At 36.5% G+C, this 23,491-nt stretch overlaps 1 long non-coding RNA gene across 4 annotated transcripts in view; it reads left to right on the top strand.

The window, feature by feature from the left end:
• The window catches only part of LOC125273243, a 284,955-nt gene that overhangs the window by 25,595 nt on the left and 235,869 nt on the right, over positions 1-23,491 (top strand). For 2 of the 4 annotated variants that reach the window (XR_007186029.1, XR_007186028.1), the window contains exons 1-3: positions 1,209-1,497; positions 3,034-3,202; positions 21,230-21,375. This is a non-coding gene — a long non-coding RNA (uncharacterized LOC125273243). Of the gene's footprint in view, positions 1-1,208; positions 1,498-3,033; positions 3,203-21,229; positions 21,376-23,491 lie in introns of those variants that run through there. The other 2 variants (XR_007186030.1, XR_007186032.1) reach the window with 1 other exon arrangement.

The raw sequence follows: 23,491 nt of genomic DNA, 5'->3' as shown, positions 1-23,491 counted from the left end.
AAATGTAAAAATACATAAATGTGAAAATAAAGAAATGTAGCTAGAAATAAAGAAATGTTGAAATGAATAAATGTGGAAATGAACAAATATGGAAATAAATAAATAAATGTAGAAAAAAAAATAAAAATCGAAATGAATAAATGTATAAATAAAAGAAAAAATAAATGTGGAAAAAATAAATATATACATAAATAAATGTATAAATAATTATTTATTTTTGTTTTTATGCTTTTCTATGTATATTTATTTATTAATTAATTATATATTTATTTATTTTTGCTTTTTTTTAACATTTCTTTGTATATTTATTTTTAATTTTGGCAGACTTGGGATTTCATACTATCGAGCCCAACCTTTAGTCTAATCCTCACTCGTGTTTTCGCAGTTTCCTCTATTAAATCCAGTCATGCAGCAGGTTCTTTTGCCACTTAGTCCAGCTGAGGGAGCGTGTTCTGGCGGGAAAGTGATGTCTATGCATAATCAAAGTCCCTTTAAGACAAGTCATTTCACTCGGCGGCCATCTTTGAAACGCCTCTCGGGCATCCTGGACATCATGTAGCTCCTATCTCTTTGAATGGGGAAACATCAAATTCTCCAAAACTGTTCGCCAACCTTACGATTAAATTTCATATTTGCAATCACCAATGAAATCTGACAACAACTGTCTCATAAATGTTTTTCAAACTCTCGAATCATGACAAAAAACTATTTTTCAGGCTGGATCAAGCTGTTTCTATAGTAACCAGTGCTTCTAACGGCCGTTTCAGTGACGCGATGACTTACAAGTCGGCGATCGGTTCTTATTTTAGCGTTACACTTTTTCCCATTCAAAACAATACGGCTAGGTAACGTTAGCTGTCTTGCTGGCTCGCAGAATGGAAAGCACAGGATTGTGGGATATCAAAGGCAGCTAAGGATACATCTATGCTTCCTTGAAAAATCGATCTGAACAAGGTATCTCTTGAGACAGGAAGTGAAGCTAACATTGGATTCGGACGTGCCTTGATGCCTTCCTACCTTGAAACGTGTCCTCAGAAGGCAGCATTTTCCAGTTTTCGGACGCAGCCGACGAGTGACACGTCTTAGCAAGAATATGTCCCGCCTTCTAAACAGCCAATCGCTGATTGTTAAAGTCATTGCGTCACTGCAGGGGCCGTTAGAATCTCCGGTTCCCATAGAAACCTGAGACTCGCGTTTAGGATTGCACATGCGCATTGGCTGGTCTAGCCTGAAAAATAAGATTTTTTAACGCTATTTGAGCATAAGAAACGACATTAATGGGACAGTTCATGTCAGATTTTGTTGCTGACTTGAAATATGGTATTTAATTGTGAGATTGGCAAGCAGTTTTTGAGATTTCAGGATTCCCCCATTCAAATAGATAGGACTTGGTCTTGGATGCCCGAAATAGCTACACGGCGGCGGTGCAATAATGGCCGCCGAGTAAACAGACTTTACTTGAAAGGGACTTTGCTTCAAACCATGCTTCAAACTCAAGTAAGAGATCAAGGTTAGGCTGGTTAGCATTAGCAAAAATGAATGGTAAATGTCGCAAATCCATTTATGAACATCCAGTAGCACATTTGGATTTGGTTCTTATCAATCATTTCAATCCTTATAATGTGTATTTAACATTATAAATGAATTTTATTCTATAACATACATACTGACATTCAGTTTGAAATTTTAAATTTGGAGGCAAAAAATGCTCCTGTATGATTTAATATATATATATATATATATAACACGATAGGCCTATAGATTAGGAATATGACAAGAATGTTGTTTTTCTGAATACCAGCACTATTGCAAATGCAGTTGATGTTATAACAGTTCGATAAACAAAAAAGTTATTATTATTAAAGGGTTAGTTCACCCAAAAATGAAAATTATGTCATTAATTACTCACCCTCATGTCATTCCACACCTGTAAGACCTTCTTTCATCTTTGGAACACAAATTAAGATATTTTTGATGAAAACCGAGAGGTATATGACTCGCCATAGTTCTTACGGGTGTGGAATGACATGAGGGTGAGTAATTAATGACAGAATTTTTGGGTGAACTAACCCTTTAAATGACAGTTAAGACAACATTGTCAATAATATTGATATTTTCACTGTATTTCGCCAATGAAAATAGTTCTAAACAATGCAGAACTGTTGCGCTTCTCCGAACAACACAGCAGATGTTTGGTTTCTGAATGAATCTATGTTTTTGAACGTGAGTCATTCAATGAGCCATTCAAAAAAACAGTGGCTGTGTCCGAAATCGACCCTTTATACCCTCAGTTACTATGCCCTACATTAGTCCACTAATATAGTTCACTTGAAGGAGTGAATGCAAACGAGTGAGTGAATCCGGACACTCATGGTTTGTTCTTGCTGTTTAATAATTATTTGAAACTTGGTAAACTGGCAGCTCCAGTAGTAAGATGAAAAGATTTATCATGGAAACAAATGTATAAACCTTAATTAAACAATTTAATAATCAATTAAAAAGGAATTTATACCTGTATAATATTACGCTGTAGCCACATTGGACCAGTGGTTTGGAAAATGGATGGATGGATGATTCAGCTGTGGGAATTCATTTGGCATGCGACTCTCATGGCGCATTATGGGCATTCTATAGTCATTGTAATAGTAAGATATGTTTATGGTATCTTGACACCCCTAGTTCACACAGGTGTAGTTCACTTTAAAAATGTTTTTCTTCAAAAGTGTTCTTGTGCTATCTTTCTATAAAATAAATGCCATTTGCTTTGATATTTTGCAAATTCAATGACATTCATGCATTTTGTAAGTGTGATTTAAGTGTCCAAATGATTTTTTTTGTGGCCACTGCATGTTACTTTGGATGAAAAGGATGTTTCTTCACCACACAAGATAAATCAATCCTCTTTCAGTCTGTTATGATATTAGTAGTCAGCAGTTGTTGACCTCTCAGCTCTTGCGGCACTATGGAATAAAAGTTCATTTCTCTTAACATCAGCACTTATTCTCTCTCACTCCTTTTGTGTGTTTCTGGCAGCCACTTGTGCAGACCATCCTGTCTGTGTATCCATTTGTGACAGACTCATGCGGGCCAGACGGTGGAGAGAGAAAGCGGGGGGGATAAAATGAAAGAGACAGCCAGTCCGACAGAGAGCCAGTCTTTCCTGTGAGAGCATCCAAACATCCAGCGCCAAAGCTAATGAGTGGTAAACAGTAGTAAACAGGAAACTATGCAGAGAGTGTCTTAAATCTACTTGCAGATGAGTGTATTAAATGAGTGTGTGTGCATGTGGTTGGGTTTGAGTGCATATGTTTGTTTATTATTGAATAAGGAGAATGAGGACTCTGGGCAGTAGGGAGCCTCTCCTAAGTGTACTTGGAGCCAGTCAAAGGTAATTAAGACTCAAATTAGAGCTGTTTGCTGAAGAGCTTTACATATTGCACGTGTTGTTTCATGGCGCACGTGGCACTACTTTGTTATATGCAGGTGACTGCCGTGTTTTTTTGTTGTAGTTTTAGTCCGTTTCTGTCTTTTGACAATCCTTTAAATGTTCTCAGTATTCTGTTTGATAACACGGCTCTCTGGGATACCTGTGATTCTGATTAGACAGTCGGTCAGATATTTCCTAATATTTAACCTCATCCATGGCAATGCTGTATATCAGACTGCTCATTCTGAAACCGGAGCTACTTTCATGTCTTGCCGTATCACTCCACTGACTTGCACCATTTTGCATCTCAGTTATGTGAAAATGACCTTAGAGGACTTCAGTAATAATATTACTGTACTGTTGCAGAGTTCATCTTTTTGCTAGGTCAATTGTTTTGTACATTGTAATAGACTATTTTGTTCTTGGAATTTTTTCTAAGTTTTAAGAAAATATACATTTTAAAATAACTCCATTGAATATTTCATGTCTAATTTTTTATATAAATATATTATTATACAATTTTATTTTATATATATATATATATATATATATATATATATATGGTACAGTGTATAATATGGTACAGTGTATATATATATATATATATATATATATATATATATATATATATATATATTATACACTTTACCATGCAAAAGTATTTTTACACTCACACACACAAATGGTTAAAGCTAAAGTTATTTATATCTTTTGCTGTAGTGTGTCAGTAGGAAATATCAGTTTATATTTCCAAACATTGCTTTTGCTATTAATTGTAACAATCCAGTGAGATTTTTACAAATCAAGAGTCTGACAACAGCTGATATGCACCTTCAAGATCTGATTTTACTATCATCGAGTCCACCTGGGATTACATGAAGAAACAGAAAAAGCAGTAACATTTTGGTATGGGGAACACATATTCACTATTAACTATGGTCATATATTCATGGTCACATATTCACTATGAATATGGTCATGCTGAATAAGGCATTAATATGTGCTTTATAAGTATTAATAAACAAGCTAATAAGCAACTAGTTAAAAGCGAGAATTGTTCCCCATACTAAAGTGTTACCGAAAAAACTGAGACAGACTTATTCTAGAAGAACTGTGGCAACATCTCTAAATCACTTAAAGAAACCTATCTGCAAAGCTACCTGAAAAACTCAGCAAGTGTAACTAGGACCAATTCTGTTTTAAATGCAAAGGGTGGTCACACAGAATATTGATTTGAGTTAATAGATGTTAACTGATAAATAAAATCTATTTATGGGATTATTCTTGAAAGCATCCTCACTTACAGCATTTTTACACAAGTGCCTAAAACTTTTCACAGTACTGTAGCTTTGCAGGTCTTCAAAGGTCTCGGAGACATTGCCGCAGTTCTTTTGGATTTAGTCTGTCTGTTTTTTCTGTTTCTTCATGTAATCCCAGATGGACTCTGATGGTGAGATCAGATCTCCACGTGGTGCATACTGGCTGCTGTCAGACTCCTTGTGCAAACAAAAATCTCACTGGATTATTAGTTAATTAGCTTAACACCATTTTTTGGTGAAAATACTAACATGCCAAAGACTTGCTGTATGTATATATCAACTGTATATATGTGTGTGTTTATACAGTCAAACCAAAAATTATTCAGACACTAGATATAATTTTTAAAAATATTTTTTTACTAGTAGGTGCAGGACACTATAGTTAATTTATGTAAGTGAGGATAGCAAAATAAAGTAAACTGTGACACATTATACCCAAAAATTCTTCATACAGTGGACTACCAATAAAATTGATCAAAATTTGGAACCAAAAATTATTTTCTGACACAGAAAAAACTCTGAGATCTTGTCATATTTTATTTCCATATAAACTGTATTAATGAATGAAATGTTCAAGGTGTCTGAATACATTTTGGTTTGACTGTGTGTGTGTGTGTGTGTGTGTGTGTGTGTATATATATATATATATATATATATATATTAACAATATTACAATATTATATTAACAATATTAACACTAGATATGTTCTCATCCATTTGTGGATATCGCATAAAAAAACGCTGGAAGGAAACGCCAAGATGTGCATAAATTCTAAAAATGCTCATAAAAAACTTATGCGCTCAACTGAGTAAGATCAATTTTTATGCGATAAGAAAATATGCACATAAACTACGATGAAAACACTTTTACAGAATAAATTCCATGATGCACATCAAAAAAGACTTTAAGATGGAATGGCATAACTGGACCAATCAGCCAACCGATCTCGTTGCACAAAATCTGAAATGCTGTTTTGGTCATTCTGTAATGCCTGAGCAAAGTCTATCGTTAAAGTGGTTCAGTATAATTCCCTCCCAAAAGCGTTCCCAAACACCAGACATCTGAATGCAAGATAACATGACAGCGTTTATTATGTTTCGTCTGCGTGCTCTGAGGCACAAGTAATTTATTATATACGAAAATTATAATATACAGTGTCTTCTACTGCAGCAACTTCCATTTTTCTTAGTGATATTTAGCACCAGTTTATCAGAAAGTGACGATTTTGTTCCATTTGACTCCTTGGATGGAAACAGTGCTTTATTCGGAAATGTTTTATGTGATACTCTAAATTTGCGCACGAGTTAATTTCGCAACTTTGGATAGAAACACAGCTACTGAGTGATGGTGATGAATACATAGGAAGACACAGGCTTCACACTTTACTAAACAGCTCTATAGTATATAGATATTTGGAGATTTGACAACTGTGGGAAGAAATTCTGACATCACACCAGAAGAACTGCATTATTGTAAGTCTTGGTGTTAAAACCGCGTGGAGCAGTTTACCCTCTCTGGCCCTCAACCATGAAAAAAATGGACGCACCCTCAGAGGATGCATGGGGTCCGCCGACTGAACGGCCAGTTCACACGCTACAGTAGAGGGGGGGTTGGACCAGAAACAACATCCTTGTGAGTTTTACGATCTGGGAATGTCAGAGGAATCCCGCTGTGGAGCTGCAGGTGAGGAGAGAGGAAGAGTGGCAGGGTTCCAGAGCCTTACAAATGCAAGCGCCGATCCACATGTCTGGGATGCACACATCAAGCCGAATATCGACGGGAAACAACCCTGTGACGTGACTGATGACCCTGAGCACTGACCTCTTTCACAGGGCATTTCGTGTGCGCAGGAGGAGATGGGAAGACGTGTGAAGTCAAGGGAACAAATCCAAAGGAGCCGCCGTGCTCCGGAGGCCATTATGTCTCTGTCAGGGAATTCCTGCGAGCTTGCGGCCCAATGCCTGAATGTCAGCGATCTGTCTGCGTGCCGCCCCGCAGGGGGTGGGATGGCCTGCAGGAAACCAGTCAGGCCTTGAGGGAGGGGTGGAAAATCTTGAGCTCTCACTCTGCCATCTTGAGAAAATGAATGTGTGCACCTTGGACTAAATTATGGAGTCGAATGGCCCTTGAGAATCTTTAAGGGGCATTGGTTATGTGTGTGTATGTGCATGTGTGTGTTGTGATGTCAGTCAGCTGGTGTCCTGCTGCGTGGACTTCCTGTCTGTCTTCGGGGATTGTACTGTTTCCTCTAGGTTAGGAAAGCTGGTTTCCTCAAACATATGTTTTCCAACAGACTTTCCAATTCAAACACCACACATGCACGTTTACTATCTAAATAGGGACAGAACAAACCACTGATAAACCTGTAGTTTATGTAAAGCTAATGATAATTGCTACAGGCTAAAGACCTGTTTACACCACTATCAATGTTTGGTGCAATAAAAATATTAAATTGAATTAATGGCAGTTAATACTTCTGTTCAAACCAACACTACCAATAAGAGTAATGCTTTTATAGCTAACTAAACCTAAAAACCTAAAGGTGCCCTAGAACGCGTTTTCAAAAGATGTAATATAAGTCTAAGGTGTCCCCTGAATGTGTCTGTGAAGTTGCAGCTCAAAATACCCCATAGATTTTTTTTTTTATTCATTTTTTTAACTGCCTATTTTGAGGCATCATTAAATATGTGCCGATTCAGCGCGCGGCCCCTTTAAATTCTCATGCTCCCCACCCCCGAGCTCGCCTTAAACAGCATAAACAAAGTTCACACAGCTAATATAACCCTCAAAATGGATCTTTACAAAGTGTTCGTCATGCACCATGTCTAATTGCGTAAGTATAGTATTTATTTGGATGTTTACATTTGATTCTGAATGAGTTTGATGGTGCTCCGTGGCTAAAGCTAACATTACACACTGTTGGAGAGATTTATAAAGAATGAAGTTGTGTTTATGAATTATACAGACTGCAAGTGTTTAAAAAATGAAAATAACGACAGTCTTGTCTCCGTGAATACAGTAAGAAACAATGGTAACTTTAACTACATTTAACAGTACATTAGCAACATGCTAACGAAACATTTAGAAAGACAATTTACAAATATCACTAAAAATATCATGTTATCATGGATCATGTAAGTTATTATTGCTCCATCTGCCATTTTTCGCTATTGTTCTTGCTTTCTTACCTAGTCTGATGATTCAGCTGTGCACAGATCCAGACGTCCTGCCCTTGTCTAATGCTTTGAACTTGGGCTGGCATATGCAAATATTGGGGGCGTACATATTAATGATCTCAACTGTTACGTAACAGTCGGTGTTATGTTGAGATTCGCCTGTTCTTCGGAGGTCTTTTAAACAAATTAGATTTATATAAGAAGGAGGAAACAATGGTGTTTGAGACTCACTGTATGTCATTTCCATGTACTGAACTCTTGTTATTCAACTATGCCGAGGTAAATTCAATTTTCAATTCGATGGCACCTTTAAAAAAAAAAAAAAAACTGAAACAAAAAGTTTCAGTTTTTGTTTCTGAAACAAACTAAATAAAATGTAAAAAAACAAACAAAAACCTTATTTTGATAATACTTTAGTTTAAGTCCAATTGTCACTATTAACTAGTTGCTCATTAGCATGCGAATTACTAGGATATTGGCTGTTTATTAGTACCAAGCGTGTTGCACCAAGTCCTTAAAAGTGAAGCCAAAGATGGTTTCTGTCATTTTTTTTGTAGCTTTTATCATGCTTATGCAAGTTCAAGTGTTCGTTTTTTTTTTTTTTTTTTTTAATAAGTTTAATTAGTTATTTGATGCTATAAAAACGGGGTTGTGGCATCATGATTGACAGCTGTGACTACTTCTCTGAGTGAAGTAGTCACTGAGGCACCAACAGACTTTTTTTTAGGATTTTCGGGAGGAGATTGGAGATTTAACTTTAATTTCTACATTTCCAGAACTGTTTATTTCATACCGACTTAAGGAGTTGTTCTGCAGTAAACTGTACTAAATGATTCTGCGGCTCCACTTCATGCTCACTACTGCACAGAATCCCAAGTTCACTTCTGCACAGACTCAGGTCCCCAATCAGCACAAGATGTCAGTCAGAGCCATATTGGGACATTGACTGCTTCACTTTTCTACAATGGAAGAGAGTGGAAGTGCGTCATCCAGATTTTTTTTGATTATGATTAGCACTTGTAAAGCACATATTAATGCCTTATTCTGCATGACCATATTCTACATCCCACAATCCTACCCTATCCTATCCAATCCTACCAATACCTAAACTTAACAGCTACCTTACTAACTATTAATAAGCAGTAATTAGGAATTTGAGGCAAAATTTGTAGTTAACATTTAGTTAATAGTGAGAATTGGACCCTAAACTAAAGTGTGACCCTTTTGTTTAACCTTTTATTTCAGATAGTTGCCAAGACAACTATCTGATTACATTTTGAACTACATTTTTGTTTAATTTAATTTGATGTACTGAAAAACTAAAACTGAAATAAAAAAAAATAATAAAAACAGTACAGGCATATTTAAAAAAAAAAAAAAAAAAAAAAAAAAAAAAAAAAAAAGACCAACACAACAAAAATATACAATTAAAAATTTAAAATGAACAGTAAATTAATTAAAAATATAAATAAAAAAATCATATCAGGAACTCTATACTAAAATGAAAATTCTGGACACTGTTGTTACATAAAATTATGACTTGGTGGTGCTCATGAACGTGCCGTTTTGTTAGGCAACAGTGAATAGGAGAGGATGAATCCAGAGTTTTCTTGATTCTCTTGTATTTGATGTTATTTGATAAACATCATAATCATCATCAAGATACAACCCTGGTTATAAGCCTAAACTTGACCCAAACTACACTCCTCAAATCTAATTGGTTGATTGAAATGTTGTTCCAGAATCAACAAAGATGTGCTTTGTGGAATCAAGTTCACCAAACATCATAGTGAATAAAAAAAAAAAATCTGAATGACTATTTAAAAAAATGTGAATGTTGTTTAACTTTTTCTATCGATTTCACATGTGATTAATGCGAACATTTACCAAATTTTTGTCCTTAACATTTGGTGTGAACAGGCCTTACAAAGTAATCCTTTTGGATTGAACTTCCATTTATTTTCTGTGGACGCTAAGTGAAACCACGCACACGCTTGCTAACACATTAGATTCACACATTTACTGTTAGATGCTCATATGCAGCAAGATAACAGTCATTATTTCATCAATTTATCAAGCATTAAATCAACCCAAACCTGCTAACGTTAGTTAAAACAAATAAACAAACCAATAAACGGAAAATAACCCCCAAAAAACTAAAGTTATAATGTCTGTAATTGGCAATAAACAGAGAACGGCATCACTTTCAGCTATGTTGCTTTTTTGAACAGGATGTTCTTTCTTATTATAGTGGACAGTTTGCTAAGCTCTCACTGAGTCATTAAGCGGCAGCATTAGCACATTAGCTTCCTGCGTCTGTTCAATCTGTAGCCTCTGGGTTACTGCCTCCCTGCTGGCTAACTGAAGATGCGTGTTGTCAATAAAACATGATGAGACGCTTGTCTGTAATGACAGCTTCACCACTAAATCGTTCTCATTACGTCTCATAAACTTTCCTCTCTGTTTAAATAGGTTCTACATATAGCATTTATCCTAGTTGTGATGCTACATCTACTACATGTCATAGTGTGGTTTAGAAATAGTAAATGTTAGCATGTCAGGCATGTTTAATGATGATGGGACTTGAATAAATCATAGATGAATGGAAAACCTTGAGATAAAAAGAAAAAGCAGCTGAATTTGATACCTGAAACAAATTTGAGTTAATGGAACTTTTTGTTGTTTAATAATAAGAAAAAATACATGCATATTTCATTTAAATGTGTACTTTTCAAAGGTTTGTGGTGGTTAATTTTAAAGGGTTAGTTCACCCAAAAATGTCAGTTGTCATTAATTACTCACCCTCATGTCGTTCTAAACCTGTAAGACTTCGTTCATCTTAAGAACACAAATGAAGATCTTTTTAATGAAATCTGAGAGGTTTCTGTCCCTCCATAGACAGATTTGCAACTACCACTTTCAAACCCCAGAAAAGTAGTAAAGACGTTATAAAAGTGGTCCATGTCACTCCAGTGGTTTAACCGCAATTTTATGAAGCTATGCAAGTGCTTTGTTTGCGCCTAAAAAAATAAAATTACAAAATATTCATCTCTAACACACTTTCACACAACAGCGTCTGCTCTCGCGTCAGCACAACACGCATGTGTCATGGTGTTCTTGTGAACAGTAATTTTTGTTTTTGTTTTTGTGCAAACAAAGCACTTGCGTCACTTCATAAAATTGAGGTTAAACCACTGGAGTCACATGGATTATTTTTTATTATGTCTTTACTACCTTTCTGGGGCTTGAAAGTGGCAGTTGCGTAGGTTGTCAATGGAGGGACAGAAAGCTCTCAGATTTCATTAAAAATATCTTAATTTGTGTTTCGAAGATGAGTGAAGGTCTTACGGGTTTGGAATGACATAAGGGTGAGTAATTAATGACAGAATTTTCATTTTTGTGTCAATTAACCCTTTGGGCCCTGCATGGTCAAAAGCGCACGGCTCAAGTGCACTTAGAGTATGTCCGAATCCACTTTTGCTAGTTTAACAACGGGAAAAATGGTCTGCACGTCCGGCTCATGGTCTAAAAGGGTTGTCCCTATTCTCTTAATGAGTCATGGGTGTGTTTTGGGCATAATGTACAATAAACAAATAAGAATCTCATCTCCCATTCCCTTTAAAAGCTAGTTGCTCTTGCGCCATGGTGGATTCGCTGTTTAGATGGCAGAATTTGCAAGCGAAAAAACTGAACGCTTCTCTAGTGTGGAAACGAATCTGCTTATGTGCGAGGTTAAAGCACGCGAGCAGACCATCTAAGGGACAAGCCGTAGATGGCATTTTTATCTTTATACACACAATAATAATTTTTTACATAGTAATCCTTTTATTTTTAATATTTGCCATGTTTGTGTGCTGCTGCCCTGTGTTTATAATAAGCAGAGTGTAAAACATTGCGCCATTGACTTTAGACCAGGTTTCAGTTGGTCAATGGCGCAGTCTATTTCATTCGCCTCAAAATAGCAACATGCCAACAATGCGCCTGAACACACCTCGTTTTCAGACCAGCACGCCCATGGGCGCACAAATGGGCATAAATGCATTTGCTATTTTTAAAGGTGCCCTAGAACTTTTTTTAAAAAGATGTAATATAAGTCTAAGGTGTCCCCTGAATGTGTCTGTGAAGTTTCAGCTCAAAATACCCCATAGATTTTTTTTAATTAATTTTTTTTAACTGCCTTTTTTGGGGCATCATTATAAATGAGCTGATTCAGGGCTACTGGCCCTTTAATTCTCATGCTCTCCGCCCACGGAGCTCGCGCTTGCCTTGAACAGTGCATAAACAAAGTTTACATAGCTAATATAACCCTCAAATGGATCTTTACAAAGTGTTCGTCATGCATGCGGCATGCATGCGTCGGATTATGTGAGTATTGTATACTGTTATATTGTTTACATTTGATTCTGAATGAGTTTGAGGCTGTGCTCCGTGGCTAACGGCTAATGCTACACTGTTGGAGAGATTTATAAAGAATGAAGTTGTGTTTATGCATTATACAGACTACAAGTGTTTAAAAATGAAAATAGCGACGGCTCTTGTCTCCGTGAATACAGTAAGAAACGATGGTAACTTTAACCACATTTAACAGTACATTAGTAACATGCTAACGAAACATTTAGAAAGACAATTTACAAACATCACTAAAAATATCATGATATCATGGATCATGTCAGTTATTATCGCTCCATCTGCCATTTTTCACTATTGTTCTTGCTTGCTTACCTAGTCTGATGATTCACCTCTGCAGATCCAGACGTTACTGGCTGCCCTTGTGTAATGCCTTTCATAATGTTGGGAACATGGGCTGGCATATGCAAATATTGGGGGCGTACATATTAATGATCCAGACTGTTACGTAAGAGTCAGTGTTATGTTGAGATTCGCCTGTTTTTCAGAGGTCTTTTAAACAAATGAGATTTATATAAGAAGGAGGAAACAATGGAGTTTGAGACTCACTGTATGTCATTTCCATGTACTGAACTCTTGTTATTTGGCTATGCCAAGATAAATTAAATTTTTCATTCGAGGGCACTTTTAAACAACGTGGCGCAGGACGTGAAAAACACTTGCGTCGCACCTGATGCCGCATTGTGCCGGGTGTATGATAGGGCCCTTAAAGTATGTAATGTTCACTACGGCTGGGCGATATATCGCATGCAATTCTCACGCGCATTTCGTCAGTAAAGCCGGTTCCCTGATTACCTCTAAATCGCCATCACCTGCTTTCAAATGGAGCGCCTTTTAATAGACAGAGCCGTAGTTCACTGATAAGCCACGCAAAATCGGGTTCATTATCGAAGTCGATTCATCTTCGATATGAACGCGATTTTGCGTGGCTTCTCCGTGAACTACGGCTTTGTCTATTAAAAGGCGCTCCATTTGAAAGCAGGTGATGGCGATTTAGCGGTAATCAGGGAACCGGCTTTACTAACGAAATGCGCGTGAGAATCGCATGCAATATATCGCCCAGCCCTAATGTTCACTAAGGCTGCATTTGATCATAAATGCAGTAAAAACAGTAATAATGTGAAAGTTTATAACATTGTATTTTACCGTTTTCTATTTGAATATATTTAAAATGTAATTTATTCCTGTGATCACAGCTAAATTTTCAGCCTCATTACTCCAGTCTTCAGTGTCACATGATCCTTCAGAAATCATTCTGATATGATGATTTGATGCTCAAGAAACATTTCTTATTATCAATTTTGAAAACAATTGTGCTGCTATATATATATATATATATTTATGGAAAACATGCTACATTTTTTAGGATTCTTTGAATAGAAAGTAAAAAAAAAGACCACTACTGACCTCAAACTTTTGAACTGTTGACTTTGTTCTAATGTTGCATATCTGAACAGCTGGTATGTTTTTCTAGGTGCCACATTTCTGAGCATTGCCTATCTGGAGCGAATCCAGAAGAGGCCACAAACTCCTTCACCGTTCACCCCTCAAAATCAGACAATTTCAGATTTCAACAGTACAGCTTTGTGTAACTGTTCAACGAGAGCCGTCTAAAGCAAACCAATATAATCTACATGTTCATAATTTGTGAGGTTTCTATGATGGAACCCATTGAGAGGGAACGGTAGTAGGCCAAGTTGGTTGTTTCACTGCAGATCCCGTGCCAGTTTAAATCTCCAACTTTCTTTCAGTAGTTTCTGCTGATTCCGTAATCGACTGATTGGTTCTTTAAGTTATGAACGCTGTTACTTTACCATCTCGTACAGCAGTTTATGAGGGTTGCTTTGTTGGTTTATGAGCTTAGGAGAGATGTACCAATTTGTGTTATTGATTTGTCACTAATTAGTCATGGATTTAGAGATTTACTGATGTATTTCTGACATGTAGACATATATGAACAGCTCTTTTTCATTGTTCTGCATTGATTTCTAGCACCTTGGGCAAGAAATTACATGGGTAAATCACTTCATTGCTGAGACTAGTTTTGAGAACTCATCTAGTATGATGTCTATTTCTATTTTTATTTTTTATATGGCGATGATGTGATTAAGTCTAGATGTTGAAAGCAGAAGAATTGACTTTTACCTTTTTAAACTTGCATGCACTTGCACTTAAAAAGAAAGGTTCTTTATTGGCATCAATAATTCCTAGAAGAACCTTTAACATCCATGGGACCTTTTGAATGCACAAAATGTTCTTTATTGTTGAGAAAGTTTTAAGAACTATTCACAGAAAAGGTTTTTGGGGATCCAGAAATGGTGGTTCTATGCCATTGCTGTGAAACCCCCCTTTTGAAACCTTTATTTTTAAGAGTGTGGTCAATCTTTGTCCAGTAGAAATTGTGATAAATGATCAAAATAATAATAATAATAACAATATATGCAATGATTATGTTAATGACTATGACTTAATGCGTTATGGGAAACTGTTTCTAAAGCCAAGACCATGAAAACATATTATAGAAGACCATGACAAAAGGCTCAATAAAAGTTCCCTGTTTTTTTTTTTTTTTTTAAACAGAAGTTAGTGCACTAAATAAATGTAATGTATTCATGTGGTTAATATTTAATTTCACAGCATATTTATTTGGATGCAAGCCTGAGCTCTGTGAATACATTAGCTCTCGCTACTGCTATTATATTATATAAGATATATAATGACCACATAAATAAGTTATTTCTGCAGGGTTTGTTAGACAGACCAACTCCTTTTGGACTTATTGCTAATACAGAATGAGTTCTCATTATTATTAAAGGTGATCTCATTGGTGAAATGTATTCATGTGAAACAACAAGGAGTTCTCTTCTGATGTCTGCCTCAATGTGTGACCCTCGGAGGGAAGCGCTTTCAAGCTTAGCGCTGTAGAACAGATGGACAGTTTACAGTTAAAGGGCACCGAAGACCCGCTCTAATGTCCCGCCGAGGACAGAGACAGAGTCGGCTCCGCATGCATGGAAATGACCAGAGTTACTGTCAGAAATCTGTTGGTTTTAATTTAATCTAATGAATATGCGTCTTTTTTTTTGTCAAAGGGAAGTGACAGGCTGTGCAAGTTTGGGCTCTTTGAGCTCTCAACTCTCAAATGATCCATTTAAGTAATGCCTGGCAAAAGAGTGTGAACGGTATAGTGGTGTTTGGTTATTTATTTATTTATTTTTGCATGTGCTTGTGCCTGTGTTGAGTGGAATATAAGGAGTACAGGCTGATTGTTTCAATGAAACAATTTGATTCAATTTTCCACTCAATAAAATTAGCCATCAGGGCTCGGGCTCTCCAACCGTCCACAGTCCCTCATTTCCAGATTCTGCTCCTAATTGAACGAGTTTATGTACTTGTCTGCGAGAAATTGGAAAAATTCATCACCTGGAAAATGTGATATTTTTCTCCCTCCCGGCTGTGCACAGCTTGTTTTGTCCTCCCTCTCCCCCCTCTCTTTTACTTCATCAAAATGATGAGCCACTATGAAATTAATATAGTGACATTTGCATGTGTGTGTGTGTGTATTCAGATTTTGGGTGGAATTTATTCTTATTCTTACCTTATAGAATCTGCGGCATAATTTCATGATGCTGATATATAAAGATTTCTAATGACGTTTGTAAGTTAAGACTGATTAATTTAAGTAATTTAGTTAGTCACATTCAATAGATCTTCATAAGTGTTGGTGTAAAGATTCTAAATGATTTGTACCATGTAGTTTATATACATGGGTTTACGTGTTAAATGCTAATACATAAAAATGTGACATTCTTTAGGTAGAGAGGTGGGTGAAGGGTATTAACCTATAAATGAATGCTTTTTCTGACTGCAAGAGAAAAAGTTAACACTTTTTTATTTACTTAATAAGTACAGTGGAGTCCAAAAAGTCAATATTCACATTCTAATTTAAACCTGTAAATCAAGTTGAAATAAAATGTATTTAATATAAGATTTTGCAATATTCATAGATCACAAAAAGGAATTTTGTAACATTTTGTAACTACACTTTACAGACGGTTTAGATTTTCTTGCTTCTACTGAAGCTCAAGATGCTGTTTAGATCATCTCAAATCATGCTGGAGAACATGATCATCAGGTTTTACACAAACTTGTGGATTTTATGCAGCTTGAGTGCTGCAAAAGGTGCTTAAACAAAATACTTAGACATTCTGAATTTTATTTAAATTTTTAAATCAAAAATTTTTTTTATTAAGACATATCACATGTTATTAAGTGGACATTTTAGACAAATATAATAGAAGATATTGGTGTTGTCAAAAGTACCGACTTCAGTACCACGTCGGTACTGATATTTTAAAATAAATGTGATGCTTTGAGTGCTGTTGAGCGGATTCGTAAAACACTTCTGATTGGCCAGTGTGTTGATGTGCTCATCGGATATGTCTGTGATTGGCTTCAATGATCAACGCTTCAAAAACATTGTAAATGGTCATCAGTGATGCTTTTCACTGAGCGCTTACACAGATACACCCGCTTTCAAAACGCTTTCAAATTCAGACACTTCCAAGCCAATCACAGACATATCTGATGAACGCGTCAAAACAATGGCCAATCAGAGGTGTTTACGAATCCGCTCAGCAGTGCTCAAAGCGTCACATTTTTTAAATTTCAGTACTGATTGGTACCGAAGTCTGTGCTTTTGACAACTCTAGAAGATATGTATATGATATATTTAAAATGTAATTTATTCCTGTGATCAAGGCTAAAGTTGTAAAAGGCATTACTCCCGAAAAAAGTAACTAATTGCATTACTAATTGCAGTACGCCGACATATAGCACCAGGCGACCTGAGTTCAAATCCGGGCTCGCGGACCTTTCCTAATCCCGTCCCCCTCTCTCTCCCTCTTTCCTGTCTGCTTACTGTCCTATCATAATAAAGGCATAAAAGCCAAAAATAAATCTTAAAAAAAAAAAAAAAAAAAAAAATACAGAAAACAAAAGACTGAAGAAAATGCAAATTCACGACTGCATGATATAGTTTTTTTTAGGGATGCACCGATCCGATATTCAGATCGGTATCGGCGCCGATACTGCCATTTTTGCCGGATCGGGTATCGGCCGGGCGGGACCGATCCAAAATCCGATATTGTGCGTGTACTATTCTGTTGTTGTTAAGCTCTACAAAAGGCACAAACACATTAAAAAGCACCATAAAGTTTCTGTGCACTATATTCCAAGTGTTCTGAAGCCATTCCATAGTTTAATTTGAGGTACAGATGAATATTTTAGTTGTTAAATTAAAGTTCACGTAAAGGCCTCCCTCCGCTGCGGCTGTCAGTCACTCTCCATTCAGCATTCAGACTGCGTGTCGCGTTCAGTTACGACAGTCAACACAATGAAACTCTCTCCAAGATGAATCAATGTTTCTATTATTATACTTAATCAAGATACCGGTAATACAATACGCATCAATATTTCTTCACTTTGTGCTTTGAACTTTTCACTGCGGAGCGCTGCCGCTGCGCGCTGATTCCATGGTGCTTCAAGCACATCATTCTGCACACGGGATACGCATAAAAGCGCTTTGTGCCGCTCATGGGAGCCGTTCATATTATAATATTTTTGCGCAATGAAAGATTGTTTAATAGCATTTTTTTTGTTCTGTCCTATCTATCATATGTTGCTGCATCATTTTAATTTTTATATTTTAATTATAAGACATTTAATAGCTTCTGTTTTCGTCCACATTTTCATATGTATTCACAAACGTATAAGATAAACAAATAGGCATAGGCTATGCAATTATTTATATTATGAAAAGAAAGTATTATGAAAAGTTAAAGTCTGCGTCACTTTTCAGTTTTCATCTTACATCTCATCTCAACACTTTTTGAGGATCGTGAGTGAACTTGATCATCTCTTCTTCTTTACTACTTTACTAGGAAATAAACATGAATGAAAATCAAAAAATATGTTGAAAGTTGCAGTATCTTACCGAAATCTGTATCACGTCAGTTCAATCAGTGTTGTAAACAATGTCACGTAGGAAAAGCCATTCATTGACCATAAACTTAGTCAGCAACAACAAAAATAAAAACTATTTAAAACAAAACGGATTAGAAACTTTATGTAAGCATAAGTATTATAATATAATATATAATAAAATGGAAAAACTGGGTGTGTGTAATCAAAGGCATCGTTTTCATTTTATTCTGGAGTCTGAACTCGCGCTCTGCTGCCACACTGGAGCACACTCACCACCTACTGGACAGGGGTGGGAATTACAGTTAAGTTACATCAGCCTCAGTAATCTGTCAAAATGACGGACAGGCTGCAGATTTTTTCCGTCACTGCTAAAAAAAATTCCATCAATGACGGAAAATTCTCGGTTAACCTGACCTTTGAGATTATATATTATATACACGCCACACTACCGCCGGTGACACTCCACGACCGCGGTGGCGCGGTTGTCATGCCGACCGTCACAGCCCTAAGTGAGGCATACAGTTTATTAGGTAATTTAGCGCTTTTCTTATTACTTGAAGATCGGATCGGATCGGTATCGGCCGATACTGAATCCCAGGTATCGGGATCGGTATCGGAAGTGAAAAAGGCGGATCGGTGCATCCCTAGTTTTTTTTAAGTAATTGCATTACTTATTAAAAAAAAAAAAAAAAAAGTAACTCAGATATTTTGTTGTAAAAGTGATGTGTTACTTTTTTAGTTACTTTAAAAAGTAATCCGTTTACGTAACTTAAGTTACTTGTAATGCGTTACCCCCAACACTGGAAGATATTAGCAAAACCGCATAATACATAATCAAACCTAAAAAACCTAAAAAAACCTAAAAAAAACCCCCATAAAAATTATATTATGTTTTAGGAGTATTAAATAATTTTATTTTCAGCAGTAATTGCTTGAAATTTTATGTCAGCTGTCCTTATATGTGGATGTAGAAATAGGAGTTGGTTTAATAGTATGTAATTGAAAGAATATTGAGAATTGTGTGCGCATGAAAGTTGACTTTGTGAGAAAGAGTGTGTGTGTTTGTGTGTGTATGAAAGTTGACTCTCTAGGAGAGTGAGTGAGAGTGAGAAAGAGATAAAAGAGATGATCGTGAGATAGATGAAAGAGAAAATGCTGTACGATCTGCCATCTGTGTGCAGGGTTCCTCTCCTGTGCCCCATATGGCCAGGAGAGATGAGCTACAACACACACAAACACACACTCGCATGCACAGATGCACATGCTCTCACACACATTTATGGCACGTCTTAAAACTTAATTATCCAGCCTTTTTGCTCCAAGTCAGGAAGCGATGTTTCTTTTTTAGCGAATGGAAAGATTTCATAATAATGATTATGATGAGGTTGATGACATCACTCTAGCCATTCTGCAGTGTTGAAGCTGTCTCAAGTGAAGTTAAAAACTATTATCTTTCCCAGTATATCAGATGTTTTCTTCAATCAGAGCAGTATATTAGCTATTTGCCAAAAAAAGGACACGATTAATTGTTTTTGTACTGGTTCATTTAAATGAATCATCCCAATGAACTGATTCACTAATTTGAATCAGAATTCCGAGTGCTTTGTGTTTGACTCATTGCCTCAGTTTTCTTGCCTGCGTGTGCAAAATAAACATTAGCAGTGTAGATTTTAGTTGTACTACACTCCTAATCATTAGAAACACTAGCTCTGGAAAACCTAGTCTGTGGTTACTGTAAGTTGTATAAAAGCTAGAATGTAGCATCATTACTTTCAGTTATTCTCACTAATGGCAGTTTTGATATTCTCACACGAGCTTCTTAAATATGTTTATTTTAATGTCATTTGTGTAATTGCTGTAATTGATTAACATCCATCCACATTCTTATGTCTTCATACACGCTTTTGGTGTCCTATTTTTCCCTTTTCTCACAGACGAGCACACACACTCTTCTGAATAAGTGTTATATATTATACTTTGTAGTGATGGACAGGCTCCTCGCAGGCTGCCAAAATGAAATGAGCACAATTACCAGGGGCGACAGAGCCTGGCCACATTAGGCTGACCAATCGAGCAGAAAGTCAAATGAGCAACACACACACATGCACACATAGGCAAAAATGAGTACTGCCCTAACTCCACACAAAAACCTTTACAATGATGAGCCACGATAATACATTGAAATCAGTGTAAACTTCAAATGGCATGAAATTGAATGTCTTCTTTCAGAAGCGTCATGCCCTTTAAAACTGAGAGGGGGAAATGTGTCCCTGAAGATGTTTGAGATAAGGTGGTTTTTAAAACAAACAAAGTGTTTAATTGTTTGTATCTTTGATAATTAAATTGCATGATTATTGCAATAAAACTCTCATGACTTTTTTGGCTCTCAAGTTCAATACCTGCAATACTGAATAGAGGGAGATAATAATAAAATCTATATTAATATTAATTATGGTTATTCATATATTGATTATATTTTATATGTATATAATTATATATTTGTTTTAATTTCAGTTTTTCCATATATATACTTTCTCTTATGCTTACCAAAGCTGCATTTATTTGATCAAAAATACTGTAAAAACAGTAATATAATATAACTTTTTCCTATTTGTATACATTTTTAAATGTAATTTATTCCTGTGATGTCAAAGCTGAATTTTCAGCTCATTACTCCAGTCTTCAGTGTCACATGATCCTTCAGAAATCATTCTAATATGCTGATTTGATTCTCAAGAAACATTTCTTATTATTATCAATGTTGAAAACATTTGTGCTGCTTAATATTTAAGTGGAAACCATATGATACATTTGTTCTTTTAGGATTCTTTCCTGTATTAAGACATTCACCACTTAATTTTTGAGCTGATCTTCAGAATTTGGTTAATTGTGTTGTTCTGTAACTTTATTTCAGATATGGAGTTGATCCAGAATTCTGCTGACCTTAGTGAAGCAGAGACCGACCTCGGCTCGATCTCAGGACAACGTCTCTGCTAAACCCACGCCGTTCCTCCCCAGCCTGCCTACAGTCGATCAATACCACTGGAGTTGAAGATACAGGTCAGCTGATGCACTTACAGTAAGAGTAGACTGATCAAATATTTTGGTGGAAGGTCTTCACTCGTGTTTCGGAGATCTGCAAGTAAAACAGCCTGTTCAGCAGATAGACAGACATGATATGCATAGCTTTATTAGTAAATATGTGTAAATAGAGCATACTAAAAACATTCTAGCTACTGAATAAGTTTGTGCTCGCAGGATTTTTCTCTACAGGATTTTACTTTCCCGGTTGTGATGAAGAACGTTCACTAGATGTGAACGGTCATGAACATGTTGAACATTTATTGTGTTTGCAGGGTATAGCTGCGTAAATTGTGTACTGCTTTTTTTTTGTAGCACAAATGTAGGTCTGCGTGAAGTTTTAACGCGAGTCTATTTCACTGCAAAGCACATGTTAAACTTAGCACCATTTACCATTAACACCATTTATCAACACAATCTTTTTCAATATAGGCTTGTATGAAGCAACACAAAAAAAGTGAAGTACTCACCCAGGAAAAAGATACTGATCTAGTTTCAGGTTAAACATGCAGTGAGAGGTACATAAACAATTTCTATTAAGAAAATCTGAATGAATCCATGCGATGACACAGTTTAAAGTCTGGAATTTGAGGTTTAGTCTCCTTTTTGTGGACACTAATGCGTTTTAGTTGTCTGACCTTCAATTGTGACCTTCTTTAACTAGCAATTTGACCGCTCTGTGTATCTGTATTCCCCTGTTGTTATGAATGCATGTAGCCCTACATGCGAGTTATCTTGTAAAACCTGTGCAGATGTTTGTAGTTTTATTCTGGGCATCCAGATCTCCTTAGATGGTTGAACTGAGATAAATGACACTTTCCATCTATTCAAAGCCCATACAGGGGGCACGTAATATTTTCATTTAATCAGAAAGACTTGTGGATCATAAAAAACCCCTTACATCCAGATCCTGTTCATCAGATTTATATTGACATTATTTATTGATGTTCATTACTAAATGTACAGGAGGCTGGATTTTGAGCGCTAGATTTTGGACAAAAGCCACAACGGCGGTTCCGCTTCACTTCGTTTGGATTTGGCTCAGAGTCTCTCCAGACAACGGTTGGGTCTTAACTGCCATTTTCCTTAATAGTGCTGAAGTTATGCAGCTCACGACCGCCCATATCTCATACTTGCGTTCGTATCTCCTGTCCTCCTCATCTGTGCGAGCTGGTACAGAGGCGGATAGAAATGCTTAATTATTAATTGGCTTGTTGTGTTTGTGCCGGGAGGCAATAAATAACGTTCTCGTCTAATGAATAATGGGGTTGGTTCGGGGGCCCCGGCTCAACCGCGGATCCCCACGGTGAGCCATTAACGTTTTACAGTGTCTCCAGCGCTTGGAGGAAGCCGGTTTCCTGCCAGCCCATTACCCGAGCACCAGGGAGGCGGGCGACTGGACCCACTCCGGAGCAACATGGCCGACCCCGGCGGCCCGAGAGGACAAGTGTAGCCGCAAGGTCGGCCATGGGCCGCTGGAGGGGAACAGAGCGGGTGACTAGTCAAAAAAGTTTTATGGCAAAGTTTGCGATTAGCAGTAAGGCCAGCTCGCGCAGAGCCTAAGGGGTCGAAGGTCTGTTAGTTTTGAGTTGATCAGCATCAGAAATGGATTATTAATACAGAGATGTTTTTGAAGTTATAGGTCACCTGCTTTATGGGTGGGCAGTTATGTAAAGAAGAAATTTAGAAGAAGCAGTTTTGCTTTTATAAAAACAGGAACACTTATCAAACACTATCTTTACTGGTTTTAAAAAGGCAGCAACCATAAATGTTGATAGCTATAAAGAGATTAGAATAGTAATGTTGAAGTAGGGCTATCAATCCATTAAAAGTGAGTGAACTACCTAATCGATATTTGCTGAGAAAACTCCCAAAATGAAAGCAATTTAAAGGCATTAAATTATTGCACCAGTTGAAAGCAATGCATAGGCGATATATGTTATTGTTAACATATATTGTTTGTTTTATATCCACATCATCCGCAGCAATATTTTTGCAATCAAGTGTGTCAATCTGTTTATAAATGTAGGGGCCATTCGAACAAGATTTGACCTTGTATTCTGTTTGCAAGATTTTTTCTTTTTTGTTTTAATAA

This window comes from Megalobrama amblycephala, linkage group LG1, assembly GCF_018812025.1.
Source record: "Megalobrama amblycephala isolate DHTTF-2021 linkage group LG1, ASM1881202v1, whole genome shotgun sequence".
NCBI classification, from domain to species: Eukaryota; Metazoa; Chordata; class Actinopteri; order Cypriniformes; family Xenocyprididae; genus Megalobrama; species Megalobrama amblycephala.
Note: the sequence above shows the minus strand (reverse complement) of the source record. Positions and strands in the feature narration are given on the sequence as shown.